This window comes from Hesperophylax consimilis, chromosome 6 (assembly GCF_061612785.1).
Source record: "Hesperophylax consimilis isolate HC1 chromosome 6, BYU_Hcon_1.0, whole genome shotgun sequence".
NCBI classification, from domain to species: Eukaryota; Metazoa; Arthropoda; class Insecta; order Trichoptera; family Limnephilidae; genus Hesperophylax; species Hesperophylax consimilis.
In genome coordinates, this window is record NC_142841.1 from 16485624 (window position 1) to 16501367 (window position 15744).

A 15744-nucleotide genomic window follows, 5' to 3' on the forward strand; every position below is an offset into this window, starting at 1 on the left:
TACCGACCTTAACTTGTCGAAGGAATACAGCGGATTTGTTAATATTATTTAAAATCGCTCAAAACCTAGTTGTCCTGATTTTCTTTAACGCCAATTATTCCATATGCCAAATCGCCACAGCAGACAGTGAATTATTTTTGATCCCCCTCTTCACAAGACCAATTCTAAACAGACTCTCCCCCCAAAGTAAACGAAGAGATCGGAAATGAGAATCACTTTTCCGATTATGATCAGGATAGGGAGCAATATTACTTTAATAGGCCGATGAGATATTCCATTATACCGCAGAGATATCAAAGACCACATTTAATATTAACGACAAAGAAAAACGATATTGATGACTTCAAAGACAAAATATAATCTAATCGCATCAGTAAAATTCAATTGCATCTCAAAAATACCTATAAAGTTTGTAAAATCACTTCAATTAGAAAATAAATTTATCGAATAGGTATTTATGACGACTTATCGCACTAACTATTCAAAAGAAATTATGTTCAAAGGCGAGTTTTTTTTAAATATGAAACCGCGTTAGAGTTCCAACTATCCGGAGTCGGTGAGACTGTAGAATCTCTAATCGAGGTACGTTGTGATGCTGCAGGGAGTGGGGAGGGTTGAAAAAAACCAACAAAAGCAATTTTGTTCGGTTAAGTTTTCCGTACGTGTTTACGTTAATTGGGTTTATAAACTAAAGTAACTCTTAGGAATGTGTCAAAAACAGTAAGTAATGTAAATCAAATCAAAGCACTTTATATGAAACGGAATATAATATTAGGAAATAATAAGAGTGTAGCGCGTAAAAACTCGTAAATAAAGGTTCCACGTGGAAGGTCCTTACGAGAAATAATTTCGGGCTAGGGCTGTTCCCGACACAGGGTCAGCGATTCATTTGGCCTGCAGGAGGGTGATTTATGAGGGGCCTATTGACTGTGCCTAATCGCTAATATACGACCGGCAAAGAAAAAATGATTGAGGAAAATTGTAAGTTTTTTTATTACTAGCTTACAGAGGAGCTTTCATAACTTTGCACGTTTCGGCGATGAACATATTGGAACGGAACCTTATACCACTTTCAGCAAAACGTTTTTTTCTATGGAAGATTCAGTTAATCGACGGTGAATTTTTAAACGCGTAACGTACCTTATGATCGATTATTAAAGTCTTCATGCATTCATAAATATCTTACGGAAAATGTTTTAAAGGGTACATGCGAAAACATTCAAAGTGTGAAATGCTTTAAAAACTCGTGAAATCTTGGATCCAAAGTACCAAAAAAGGTCGAGACATGAAATAGTAAAATGATCACCGTAGCGCAATGATCTGCGCGATTGATTTTGGGTCGTGAGTTTTCTGTTCAATTCCCAAACAAATTGACTTCTTTACATTGCTTATCCCTGCCAGTCTGACTTTTGTAAGCACTGTCTGAAATTCCATTGTGATGATAAGCAATTTTAAACTTTTCTCCACTTATTTTTTTGTTAAGCGTTAGCGGTTTGAGCTTATTATTACCATACATGATTAGTACAATTATTCCTTAAACTATGGTTTTAACCTTTGAGGGACGGGGTAGGTTTATATGGGTACTGAAAGATCTCCGGGCATATATATTTGAGAGCAATAATCCACTTGAAGAATAAAGGTTGCAAAAGTGGTCTATACATTTGTATAGACCCATGGTCGTCGATTTCAACTTGCTGGGTGTCCATGTCAGCGAGAAAAACATTGGGGTCAAGTGGACCTCCATTTATATCAAGTCATCATTAACATTCAGGCGTTCCGTAAATGACATAATACACCTAACACAGATTGTGTGTAGGAGGGAGTAGGTACATAATAGAAAGGAAATAGAAATTGCTTGTTTGACATTTTAGAATTAATATATTGAAACAAAACATTGAGAATTGAAAGGCGCGACTTTTCCCAGTTCACCCAACTTGGCATTGACAAACGTCCAGGATGATGACGTTTTGATCTAGGTGCGTTCAACATTTAAATGTTCTTCAAATAGACTTCAAAACTAGGTTTGAGAATGTTTTGACTAAGGGAATGGAACATTGAAGAATGGGATATCATATGAGAAGAATAACTGATCGGAATAAGCACTAACGAAGGTTCAGAAAGGTTATCAGCAGTTCTTCAGAAAGATTTTTTTACTAAAAAAATATAAATGAATATTAGAAATGAACTGTAAAAAAATACAATTTTATGGCTAAGATTACCTGCGACAGTTTCCATTGATTTTTTTTATTAAATAAATAAAAACCACTTTTGCGCTAAAATTGACCGTCTATAGACTCCGTTACCCATTACCTATATTCATAGTGATAAAGGGCACATTAAGAATGCACAGATTTTTGGCTGGCATTCCTCTTAAAAGATCGAACCCTTCAATCAAAGTAATAATGATACTCGACGGAACATAAACACGCATAACGCAATAAACGCAAAAACACATTATTTTTTATAAATTATAAATACAGCAGTATAATATAAAATAAAAATTTTAAATCAAAAAGCGGCTGGAGTTTGAAATAAGCGCTGCAGTGGCGTAGCCCCGCTGCCGAGCCATAAAATCAAGTATTGCTCCCCTACGAACTTCGAGCCCCAAGTAGCTCGGGAAAATATACCTCATTCAAATTTGAGTATACTGTTAAAGCTACGTGTATCGTGATGTACTACGGCGGAAATAAAAAAGGTGCATAAAATTTACAAGCGTTTCAAGTTTCAATGGGGGAATATTAAAGGAACATTATAGTTCTTTGACGCGTTGAACGATGACGTTAAAAACGTCTGCCACTGAAGTGACTGCGCCGTTAAGTTTTCAGTTTCAGCTTTTCATTGGCGGGTGAGGGCGATCGGAGGCCTTAATTCGTGGCTTTGAATTTTACAACACAATTTTTTATGATCATGAATTTTGATAATAAGTTATATTATATAAATGTTTTTATTATACGTTACAAGCAATTATTAGGGAGACATACCTAGTCAGGGGAGTGTCAAGAAAGGAAAAAATGTAGTGCTTACATTTAACGATTTAATCATTAGAAAATAATAGTAAAATTAGTTTGGAGGGCGGTGCTTTCATTCATTTGTTAATTTTCTTGATAATTTTTCAACTTTAATATTTTAAAACAAATTTGATAATGTGGGTCTCACTGGGTCGTGTGTTTACCCGTTCTGAGGCCCCATTTTATTATTCAATAAAAGATAATATGAAATAATAAATTGAAAGCAAATAAAATACAATAATGAAGTCTGTAATGAAAAAAAATCGTCAAATATTATGAGGACGGTAGTATTAATTATGTGTGTATTGTAATTGTATTGTGTATAATGTATGTATATTGTATTCTTTTACGAGTTATAAAATTTCTATAATATTGCGTTTTTTGTTCTTTAATCCATTTTTTTCCGTTTTAATTTTTTATCTGAAAAGTTTTTTCTATTTGTCACTTTTTAAATCGAGTGAAAGATTGTTTAATACCTCCATTGCCTGGTATTTGTTGTGTCTTTGTCCAAAGCTTGTGCTTACCTTCGGAGTTTTTTAGGTTTGTTTATACGCTTGTCAAACTGGTCTATTAATGGTAGTTTGTGATTGTTAAAAATTGTTTTTTTGGTCAAAAATGTAGTTTAGTAAATGGAGTTTTTATGTATAATTTTCGTAGATCTAGGATGTCAATAGCCGTTATATTATTGATACAAGAATGCTTCATAATGTAAAATGATTTAAAGTTCTAAAATATAAACAGTGATCCAGTAAGAAGCATTTCCTATTTTTATAAAGACAAGTCCCACCTGCCTTACTATTATTACTGAAATTGATTTTGTGGGAACAATTTTTCCAACCATATGTTTTTAATTTGTTACGAGATTGAGTATAACATTTTATTCATTTATATATTTTTTAAATCCTTTAAACGTAGTGAATTAACTACAATTTGAGTAGGTACGAGAATATAAATCTAGGTCTAAAATGTTTAATTGAAAAGACAACCAGTTATTCTATACTTTTGATTCTCGAAGGTAATATCGTCTTACACAATTATATTTTGGTCTAATATTCAAAATGATTCTCTGATATCTCCTAGATCACAAGTTGAATGTTTCAACCAACAACATTAGGCTAGTGTCACACTCCAGGTCTCTCTCATGTTGTTCCACTCCCCTCACTCGAATGCACATCCTTTTGCTCACCTGGGAATACTCTTTACTCTGTGGGTCTGTGAGACAAATCATCCAGAGGATAAGTTAATGCTTTTAATAATGAATGCAACACAAGTGTTTATTTCTGGCTTACGGTATTTTAACGCAAAAAATCATGAAAACTGATTCAAATATCTATTAAATAATGAGCCTGCATTCATCGGAATATATAAAATAAAATTTATCATTTTCATTACTATAAAATATCATGTTAAAAAACTATATACCTGTTGGCGTACAATATTATTTTCGATAGAATATTTTAATAGTTTTAGGTACTTCATACATTTTTTTGTAATAAATTGGTAGATTTTTTCTCTAATTAATGTCCCATTTTACTTACATATTGTGCAGGACCGACGAATTACTTACACTTCATGGATAGATTTATTGTTATTTTCTAATAAGGAAAATAAAAGTCGATTGTCCAGGGAACACATTCAATGTGACATGGTTAAATATTGTATGGACAGCAAACATATTTGAATTTTAAACACAGTGAGGACTTGCAATCTTTTAGATGCCCTTACTTTGTCAAAAGTTGCGTTGGTTAAGACAATTCTTTTTTATACCTACCTTTGTGGAGATCGCCAAAAAATCACTACTAGTTAAGTATTAAAATCTAATGACAAGATAGATTCATGAGCGAAACTGGATAGTAAAACGAATACTTATGACATTGTTTTAGAAAATCAAAATTAAATTCAGACTAAATGCCAATTTTAAAAGTCGATAAAATCAGAAACACTCCCAGTAGTTATTCGGTTTTCCTAGAAATCGCACGAAATACCGGTAAACAGAATCTACCCAAAGTTAAATTAATTATACCTGAATACCGAATAGAACTTTCGAAAGCTCTGATAGTTCCGCTAACTATGAAAAGGGGTTATGACTGTATATCTGGCACTGGGTGCAGTTGATGCCCCGAAGGTGTATTATTTATAACTAAAGTGGGAGACGCACAAAGGACTATTTGTTGAATGAAAGGGGCGCGTAACCAACGATACTTCCCTTATGAGTTATGGGGTTGGAAGGTGTGCAGCGACCGCAAAAGTTGCCGTAAAGGATCTATTCATAAAGTACCATACCTGCCAGTTAAATGCAGTTTTTTTCACATAACTTTGCATCAAAAGGTTGGACGCTGAAAATTAGAAAAAATGTTAACATTAAATAAAGACCAAATTTTGATTCGTTGTTAATGATTAGCGTTTGGGACTCCCAGATAGTGCAATACTTATAACTTGTCAATCATTCAGCTTGATTGATCGAGTAACCGTCGATTAGTTCATGGGATCAGCGGCTAAGCTGTGGAACGATTTGCAGCTTGGATGTTTCCTTCCTGCGTCACGTATTACCATATCGTTTATTCTATTTATTAGTGTTGTTACAATGATAGACAAAAATAAAATAAAACCCAGAAGGGAACCTCTCTAATCCCGTGTAGAATTAATATAAATAGTTACTAAAATACATAATATTATGTACAAAAGAAAAAGTTAATTATTGAAAAAAATTAGGAAAGTTAACCTTCTAACTTAAATACCAGATTTTTAACAAATTCAGATTTCAAAACAATTTTCAATGTTCGAATTTTTCAAAGCCCTCCAAAACGATCGAAAATCTGACAGGGTATACGTGACGTCATACGTACCTTGGTTTTGTGGGTTAACAGTAAAGTCAATCCCACTCGAGTCGGTATAAAATTAACAAATTCCAATTTAACAAGATTTCCAAAAAACATGAATTCTTTTGAAATAATTAATTGTTATTGCACTAATTGTACTCATAATTATAAATGATAAAAATAATTATATGTTCAGAATCAGCGTTTGTTGTTCTATACGAATAGAAAGTAAAATAATAAAATCAATAATTTTATAATAGGCCCTTTGTTAGTATTTACTCCAACTAGATGCATTTATTTTCCGTATACATTTATAATACTGTCGTCCCTGTGCCTAAACTTTCTATCTTTCTAATGTCTCCATGGTTTAAAGTGTATTCAACTTTGTAATTTGTGTTTTGATTTAGTTATGCATGTAAACATTCTTTAGTTATGAAAGTATCCTAATACGTCTGTCTCGACACAGGTGTACCCTAGTGAGACAGATGTCGAAAAACACATGTTAAAACTTTAAATTGATAAATTTAAAAAAAAATAAAAAAAATATATATATATATATATATTTTACTATCCATAATGTTTTTTACTCAAGTTTTTTTTATTTATAAATCTAAAAAATTCAATATTTCTACATACTACTAGCAAGTAAAACGAATATTTACTTTAAACATAACAAGTAATACGTGTCTGAGTAATCAATCATTTTAACAAGTTGGAAACTGCGCCAAAATTCCAAAACAACCTTCCATATCATTTAATTTCCCCAGTTATAAACTCTCTCCAGTGCTTACTGCTAGCTACCTTCACCCCATTTCTTATTATTTGTCTATGAGCTAATGATTGAAATTCTAAATAAGAAAATGCCGTAAAGGGGAGGAAGCTCGGCTTGTCATTAGGTTAACCTTAGTACTAACATCACTTGTCAAACAGTAGTCGAGCAGAATATAAAGCAAGTCTTCCCTTAACAACTAATTCGCCCCTAAATAAGCGGAAAAGCTTCGCATTTACTACAAGTTCCCCTGCTCACACTACTAGTGATGGAGAGTAATTAAAATTAATGAGATGCTTGCCCTTCGAGAAGGGCGATGGGTGTTTTACTATCTACTGCAATATAAAAAAGGATAATTTATAGGGAGAGAGAATTTTTTACTTAGCCAAGTGTGAATGTTTTAGGAACTTTTTTTACTGATAGCCCTGAAAACACCGTAAAAAGTCCTGGATGATAGAAAAGTGGGTTACCAACTGATATAAAGAAAATTTATTAGCCTTTTTTTAAATAACGCTTACTCAACAAATATTCGCGAGTAAAAATATTCGCGAAGAAGCCTTTCTAGAAATATATTTATAACTTCACACAGGAGCCCCTGTAACCTTTTCGCAGGGCCATATTGGGGTATACCTACTGTCACTGTGTGACTGATCTTGTTAAGGATAAGAAGGCGTAACCTACAACTGAATCTTGAAAAGAGTCAGTATATAAATCCCTCTAGAGCCGATCAATTGAAAAGAACGAGCGAAAAATCGTCCCGTACTCATGCAGTACTGTGTGATTATCTGCAGACTGAGGAATCAATGGTGCAAGTCCTTCGGAGGACCTTCCATTAAAATACCGGTAGAAAAAACACAGCAATCCCATACAATTAATTATTTTTTACATAGAACCAAGAGTTTTTTTTATTTCCAAGATATCTAGGGGCTAAGAGGTGGCTACCAAGCTAATCAGTAGGGCGCACAGGCTATTTTTAATGGGTGTTCACAGTTAAAGTATCAATTCGCTTTTTTTTTAATAGCCATATAATTTATTTTTTTACATTTTTACAAAAATATGTATATTCATAATATATATATGTATCAGAGATTTTGATTATATACGTAGTCCTCCTCACTAGGAGATCCTGTGTTGAAGGGGACTAAGGGGACTTCCAAAAAACTTTTGGAAGTTTTTCAGCGACTTCTATGATTCAACTTCATGTTTTGGGTAAGGATTTCCATAAACTTCTATGACGATTTTTTTTGTTATTTGTTTTTGGGGTATTATGCCGTGTTGCGCTAACTCCTTCTTTAGCCAACGTTTCGGACAGCATTGCAGTGTCCATCATCAGGGCAGATGTGTTATTATAATAAAATAACACATTATTATAAAATAACACATCTGCCCTGATGATGGACACTGCAATGCTGTCCGAAACGTTGGCTAAAGAAGGAGTTAGCGCAACACGGCATAATACCCCAAAAACAAATAACAAAAAAACTTTTGGCCGTGAAAATCTTAAATCATATTCTACGACGATGTTTTAAGTATGCTAGTAAGTTCTTTATCCGGTAGTTCCTTAAGCTAAGTGTCCTTAATGTACTTATTTTTTGTTTTGAATTGTTTGATACTAAGTGGGAGTTTGTTATATACATTTACTGCTAAAATTCAGAGCTTCTTTGTCCAAAGGTAGAGTTACACTTTGGTATATTTAGTATCTCTGTTTGTTTGGCTCTGGTTTTATGAGTAGGTAAGGTGTTTGCCTGTAAATCATTTTTGAGGTGATGTACCAGAATGTTTTTCGCATAGATTTTCTGTATATTTGGAACATCAAATTGTTTAAAATTTTCTGTTGTTGACGTCCTTGTGGGAACTTTTAATATGGTCTTTATGATGCAATTCTGAGTTACCTTCCGTTTTTTAACGTGTTTTGATGCTGCTGAGCCCAATCCTATTATTCCATATTCCAATATAGAGTGGCATAAAGCATAGTATACTCTCTTTAAATCCCTAGTTGACAAAATGTTTCGTAATTTTCTGAAGAATCCCAGTGTAGTTTATTGTCAATTTCGACCCCAAGATATATTGAGGAAAATTGTTTTGACATTCATGTAATTTTAGTGTATGCTCATTCATTGGTTGTCCTCTTTTGTTTTTGGAGAAAGTTAGATATTTGGTTTTATTAACATTTAATGTAAGGGAGTTAACTTAATTGGTAGGGTTTTGCTTCTTCTTTTACCAATTTGTACAAATTGTTCTCTCCAGTTAAGTAACTTCTAAGTAGGTTTAGAGTTGTTTCGGTTATTCCATTTTTTTTAGTTTTAAATGCAGTATTTCATGGTCAATTGTATCGAAAGCTTTTTGAAGACCAATGAAAACTGCTAAACATTTTTTGCTGTCATCCATTTTTCTAATGATTGTATTTGTTACATTAGCTATAGCGTCACCAGTACTCAGGTTTTCTCTAAAACCATACTGCGTAGATGATAATATTTTATTAAAATCCAAAAATGTAAGCACTTGTTTTTTTATAACTTTTTCCAATATTTTCGATAGTGTAGTTAAAAGACAAATTGGTGGATAGTTTGATATATCATTTTTAGGAACATGTTTATATATTGGTATGATCGTAGCAATATTAAGACAAGCGGGAAAAATACATTTTGATATTGACAGATTTTAAGGTCAGTTTTTTTTTTTTTTTTTATTAATATCAATAGCAAAATTTGTACATTATGTAGGTTTAAAGTATAATATAAGTATATTTTTTGTATTTTTTTCACAGTCCTCCTCACTAGGGTTTCCTGTTCTGAGGCGGCCTGTAGTTTTTCTTAAATTTTTGTATTACGTTTGAATTGTCTTTACATTGTCTTCATAATGTTTGTAAGTTGATTATTACTTTGATCTCTAAGCCATGTTTTGACTTTTGTTTTAAATATACTCATTTATTTTTTTGGTTTCATTTGGTAGAGCATTGAACAATTTTATAGCATGGAATTTATTATTTCTCTGTCCAAAGGATGTGTTCAAACTGGGAGTAATCAGGATATTTTCGCTTTTTGCCCTGGTTGTGTATTTATGTTGGGCAGTGGAGTATTCGGATATGTTTTTTTTTCAGTTTAAATAAAATATTTTTTGAATATAGTTTCTGTACATTGTAAACATTGAAGTTTTTGAATATTTCTTCTGTCGGAGTTCTAAGCGGAACTTTCAGTATAGTCTTTAATACTCCTTTTTGTGCTATATTGAGCCGCTCTGTGTGAGTGCTCAAGGCAGACCCCCATCCAGTTATTCCGTACTCTATTTGTGATTGACACAAAGCATAGTATACTTTTTTTAATATCGTTTATATTGAGGATATTGCGAATGTTTCTAAAGAAGTATATGTACCTGGTTAGTTTTTTTGTAATTACATCTATATGTGAGTTCCAACGGAGATTATCTTCAATTTCAATTCCAAGATATTTGATGCTTTTGGAGTGTGCTATAGTGGGACAGAGGCATGATAAGCCTTGATTTTTTTGATAAATTCCTTGGCATGAATGTAATTTGAGATTAAGGTCCTCTGACGGCTGCCCTCTGGCTGTTTTAGAAAATGTCAGTGGGTGGATTATTTCATTTTTTGGATATTTAATTGATTTGCTTGATATTAGTTAATTTCCCGATGACGTATTTATATTAAGGGAGGCTATAATATTTATAATTTAATCACTTTTTATATTGACTATATTGAGCTGTTTTTTTTTATTTACATCGTCAAGCCTCAAAGTTTTTTCGACAGCCATTGAATTTTGTTTAGTTTTATTTGCTAAGTTAGAGCCAATATTACAAAAATAGTTGTGTATAAAGTTAAGAAGCTTGTCCGGATGTTCTGTAAAAGATGTGGGAATCTCATCAATGTTTAACTCTTTAGTGCTTTTGTCGTTATGCAAAGCTTTAGCATTAGTAATTTCATTTATGATCTGCCAGAGTTTACGAGAATCATTATTACATTCATCAATTTTGTTTTTATAGAATGTTTCTTTAGCATAACGTATTACATTTATACATGTATTACGATATCTTTTGTAGAATCGAAGTGTGTGGACATCAAATGGGTTATTTTTTTTACTTTTCTGTGCAGTTCGTCTCTTTTTCTGATTGAGTTTATAATATTCTGACTAATCCAAGGTTTAAGGTGTAAATTTTTATTGGATACCTTTTTTTCTACGGTTTTGGTGTTCGATAGAATAATGTGCTGTATAATTTATATAAAATAACTCCAAGCAGTATCAGTATCATCTTTTTCCAGAAGGCTTGTCCAGTCATTCATTGTTAACTCCAATTTGACGTTTTCCCAATCTGTTTCAGTCTTCGTTATGAGTGATTTCTTTTTTTGGTTTACATATGTATTTTTTTGTAATAGATAGAATTATTGTATAATGGTCTGTCAGTGTGGTAGTACAAATAATGGCTTGAGTTTTTTTATTAGTTTACTAAAGATGAAAACTTAACTGTGGCTTCGATAAAGCCTCACGTTTGAGCTGGTCACAAGGTCATTCCGAGTACGTAAATGAAAATCTTCATGGGAAGATAAAAATAAATAAAAAGTTAATAAGAAAGTTCAAAATATCTTATTTTACTAATATATTTCTGAATATCCAAAGCCACATACGGAAATGAGAATCAAGCTTTGCGCTTTATAGAATTCCCACAAATCCACTTATTATTTTGATTCGATCAATCGTAGAATAATCAAAGACATTCATTCCGGTTTATAATGAAGCCAGAAGCAGAATCCTTTGACACGATAAATAAGAAGAAATAAAAGGGAAACGGGGACAAAATAATGAAGACGATTCAGGTTCTGTGAGAAAACTGTTAAAATATAGAACAAAATGTATCTTCAGTATACGATAAAGCATTGAAATCCGAAAAAGATTTTAACCTTCGTAGCATATACAAATGAGTTGAAAACTTACAGGAACAAGAATGAACAAATAAAAAAGATTAGAAATATTTTATTTAAAAAATTCTCACAGTGTGCAATACTTATGAATTATGTTATTATAGAATTCAGGTAGACGTGTAGGTACTGCGGATTAGTTCTAAAATAAAATATTAGTTTTTGGGCATTTCCACAGACATAGGAATTAATAGACGAGAAGATAAAGGCGAGGGGTAAAATCAACTGTTGAAGAACGAAGGGAGTGAAGATGACTGTGATTCGTCAATAAATCAATCTGACAGTAAATAGGCATCTCGCATTATAATATCACCATTTACTTCTTAAAAGTAAAATCTGCTTTGAATGAATAGACATTTTTACATGGGAGCGCAAATTACTCGCCACGTTATGAACAAATTTGCGAAGTCCAAATTCGGCAAAGTAAGGCAGCTTCTATATTCAGAGTCGTAGTTAGTTTCAGAGTATTTAGTTAAGACACTTTTATAAATGTTCATAATTTACTTCCCAGCAACCAACCAGCTTTGTGTTTCGCGTCCAGACGTTTCTCGATGTGATAGTAACAACTGATTCATATTATACGATGTGAATATGCTTAAAATAAAATAAAATAATGCTTATATATGGAATGTAATACGACAATTGGGTTTATTCTCTTTTTTCGCATCTATTTTTACCAGTTTTCATAGTACAAGTAAACATTTTGCCGTGTTATTTCGTAAAATGAACCGATGATGCCTCGACCATAGTTCGCACAAGAATGATGACGTCACGTTTTCAAATATCACTTGAGGCCGTACGCGAGCCCAGCCGGCTCAATGGAACCGGTATGGGGAGTGGGGATAATACGCTTTTAATCACTTAGGGCAGGTCTACCTAATATTCATATGTCTATGGGCATTTCAATCAATATTCAACCATCAATGAGGTTAGGTTAATTATATAACTTACAAACAATTCAATTTTACCTTCTTTAATGTGGTTCTTAAAACCTATTTTGAATTTTTTAATTGATGTAGTATTTATGGTTTCCGCCAGCGCTTTATAATATCTCTGAACTTTATAGAAAAAAATATTTTGCGTATTAATTAATGAAAATCATTACATAAGATGAGGTTAACGATTTTATAACATAAGAAACTAAATAGAGCCCTAGATAAAGAGGTTTATAATATCAATATAAAGAGCATGCTACACTTGTTAAAACACGTAGATACATACTAATTATTAACAGAAGTTAAGCATTGTTCTGGAAACAATTTGAACTAAAATCACTTATGAACTACAGCACTTTAGTAGAAGGAAACCACACGATCGATATAAAGTTACAGCCGAAATTCCAGAGATGTCTTCTTGACCGAAGATTGCACTCCGGGAGTATATTATTAGTTCCAGCAAGTAACTTACAGCTTGCTATAACCAAGGAGGCGATAAAACTATCTAGAGCTTGTTTATGTTTGATGTAACCAGTTTCACCTTGTTACGAGGATTTTCAAAAAATAAATATATTATCTATACGTATTTCTGGGTCAGGGGGAAAAAAGGTTTCATAAAATGGATGGTAGGCACACGGAAAAATGGCTGATTGCATATTTTACTAAATAAGGAATTAAAGTAAGTTATTTATAAGTAATTGTATTGTTAATGTAAGTAGTGTTTTTATTTTGTTTGAAGTTTGCATTTTTTGAAGCCCGCTAAGACGATGGAAATCTGACGGCGTGTACGCATTACGTCATATGTAACTCGGCCTTGTCGGTTACAATAATGTCAATCCCACTCGGGTAGATATGAAAAAAAAAACCAATCAAAATATTGAAGTTTTTCAAAAAACGTGATTTTTTTAAAAATAATTCGTAAACCACAGTAGCGTAAGCGAGCATACGCAGGGAAACTTAGCACAAAACTGTCCGCATTCTTAATGCGCGCGGTCGGCCAACCCATGAGATGCGTTTTAAGTGCTGTCAAAACCCGCCGACCAATCACAGAGCGTATGTACATCAATGGCGTATGGGCGTCTCACGGTTTTATTCGATTTTAATTTATGATTTATCAATTCTACGTGTAACTACATATAAGAAAACTTATGTTTTCAGAAACAGCGTTTGTTGATCTATATGGATATCTATATATTTTAAGCTATTATTTGTTTCATAATATTTAGTTACTTATTGTGATTTTCATATAAAAGATAAATAATAATAATGCATTTTATAAATACAAGACCCAAAACCTACATTGTTAACAGTTGGGCGACAATTTGAATATCGATTGAATTACTAGCTCTACACGAATTAAATTTTTACGTTGAAGAGCTCTTTCTTAAATTATTTATTTAATTGTTGAACAAAGCACATATCTGTGGCTTGACATGATAATTTTAAAAAAATGTTTTAAATCACTTTAGTATATAATTTTACAATTAGTCAACTAGATGCACACACATAATAATAATATAAAGAGATAACAATAAGAAGAGAGAGAAAAATATTAGAGGGGGGTGGAACACCAGAGCTTGGTAGATAGAGGGGTAGAGGTTAGCTTTGAAATTTGAATTTTGGATAATTGCTTTTGTTTATTTAAAATAAAAATATAATTATTATTGCTAGTAATTATGAAGGCAAACAATAATAAAAATGGTTTTATTTTAAATAATTATTTTAAAAAAAGGAATTATAATATCAAAACAATTTAAAAGCAGTTTTGTCCTTTCTTAAAATTCCCAGGCCCGTTAGAGTAACAAAAGTTCTTCATCAAATGACCAAAAATTGTAAACAAAGTATTACATATAAAAATTAGTAAAGTCGAATAACTTGATCACATCATGAAGAGCGATATAAGCAGGAAAGATTGATGGAAGACATCTACTCTAATAGCTTTTGTACTTAGTCACTGATAAAAGAAGGAGGCCCAGTGCAGGCCTGGGCGCGCGACCTCCACGAAGTCAGGGCTGTTGTTAAGTAAGCTTCATAGATAAAAGTCTAATACCTCTTTATAATAAGCTTGCGGTAAAACAAAACACAAATCTGCAGAAAAAATTAGTATCAACAACAATCGCAACTATTTGCAAACTATCGTTGCTCGATGGAACTGACTTGATCACATGACACTTCAAAATATGTACTGTAGTCGGCCTTGCAAAGAAAGTTTCTGGTACGTGCTGAAGAATTCCAAGGATAGCCAAAATTAAAATTAAGGATATGAATAATAACTTTCGATGGTTAACTTAATCAGATGTTAGAGAAACTAGAGACTACGCTTTGCTTGCAAAAGTCTAACCATTCTATTTTGTTCTCTATATTGTGCCAACGTAATAATATTAAGTACCTACTCAAACAAAAACAAAAAGAAACCCAATTGAAACTCTAGGTGTAAGTTTACTTCGAAACAACGATCATGAAATAAGCACAAATTCAAGCGGTATAATAAAAAAAAGTTTTCAACGCATTTTTACGAAATTTGCTACAAAAAATGATCTAAGTATTATGAAAGCCTTCTCAGCATATTATAAAAATGTGTTTAAATTGTTTAATAAATAGGTATCACCATAAATCACAATACATGTCATGAGAATTATATGCACCCTAATTAAAACTAAGTTATTTTAAACTTATTCTAGTAAAAGATACATGTAATCCGATTGGTCTAATCTAATGTTTTATTTAAATACATCACTTTGCATTACTCCAACTACTATATTTGTAGTATTGTAGCCTACCGGTTTCACTTAGCTGTGCCTAAGCTCCATAAGTGTATTAACAGCTCATTCAACAATACATTGCCTCAAAATTTCGTTCATTCTCGACCCTCAGTATCGCCTCGTTGTAAGACCACCATTGAGAATTGAAACGTTCCTTGAAATGGCTTTGGCTGTGTTTGGTGACCAGACCTAAATAGCCAGGTACTTCCCCAACTTTCTCTTCCACATCTCTAATGATAGATATTACATTATGCATTATTAAAACAATGGTTAAAAAAATCCAAAAAGGAGTCGAAATAAATAATTTACTATTCACGATGGAATTTCACCGTGATTTCAATTTTAGTAAGTTAGCTTTATAAATTTTATCAGCTTTTTTATTTTTGTCCGGACCGGTTTCCCCCAGCTACGGGCATCGTCAGACAGTTTAAAACACATCTTTAAACTGTTACATTTGAAGCAGTATTTTTCTGCAGATACCTATAGCGGCGTGAAACCGGTTCGTTAAAAATAAGTAAACTGAA

At 32.5% G+C, this 15744-nt stretch overlaps 1 protein-coding gene across 1 annotated transcript in view; it reads right to left on the reverse strand.

The window, feature by feature from the left end:
- The window catches only part of timeout (circadian regulator timeout), a 471418-nt gene that overhangs the window by 307256 nt on the left and 148418 nt on the right, over positions 1 to 15744 (reverse strand). The window lies entirely within an intron of this gene.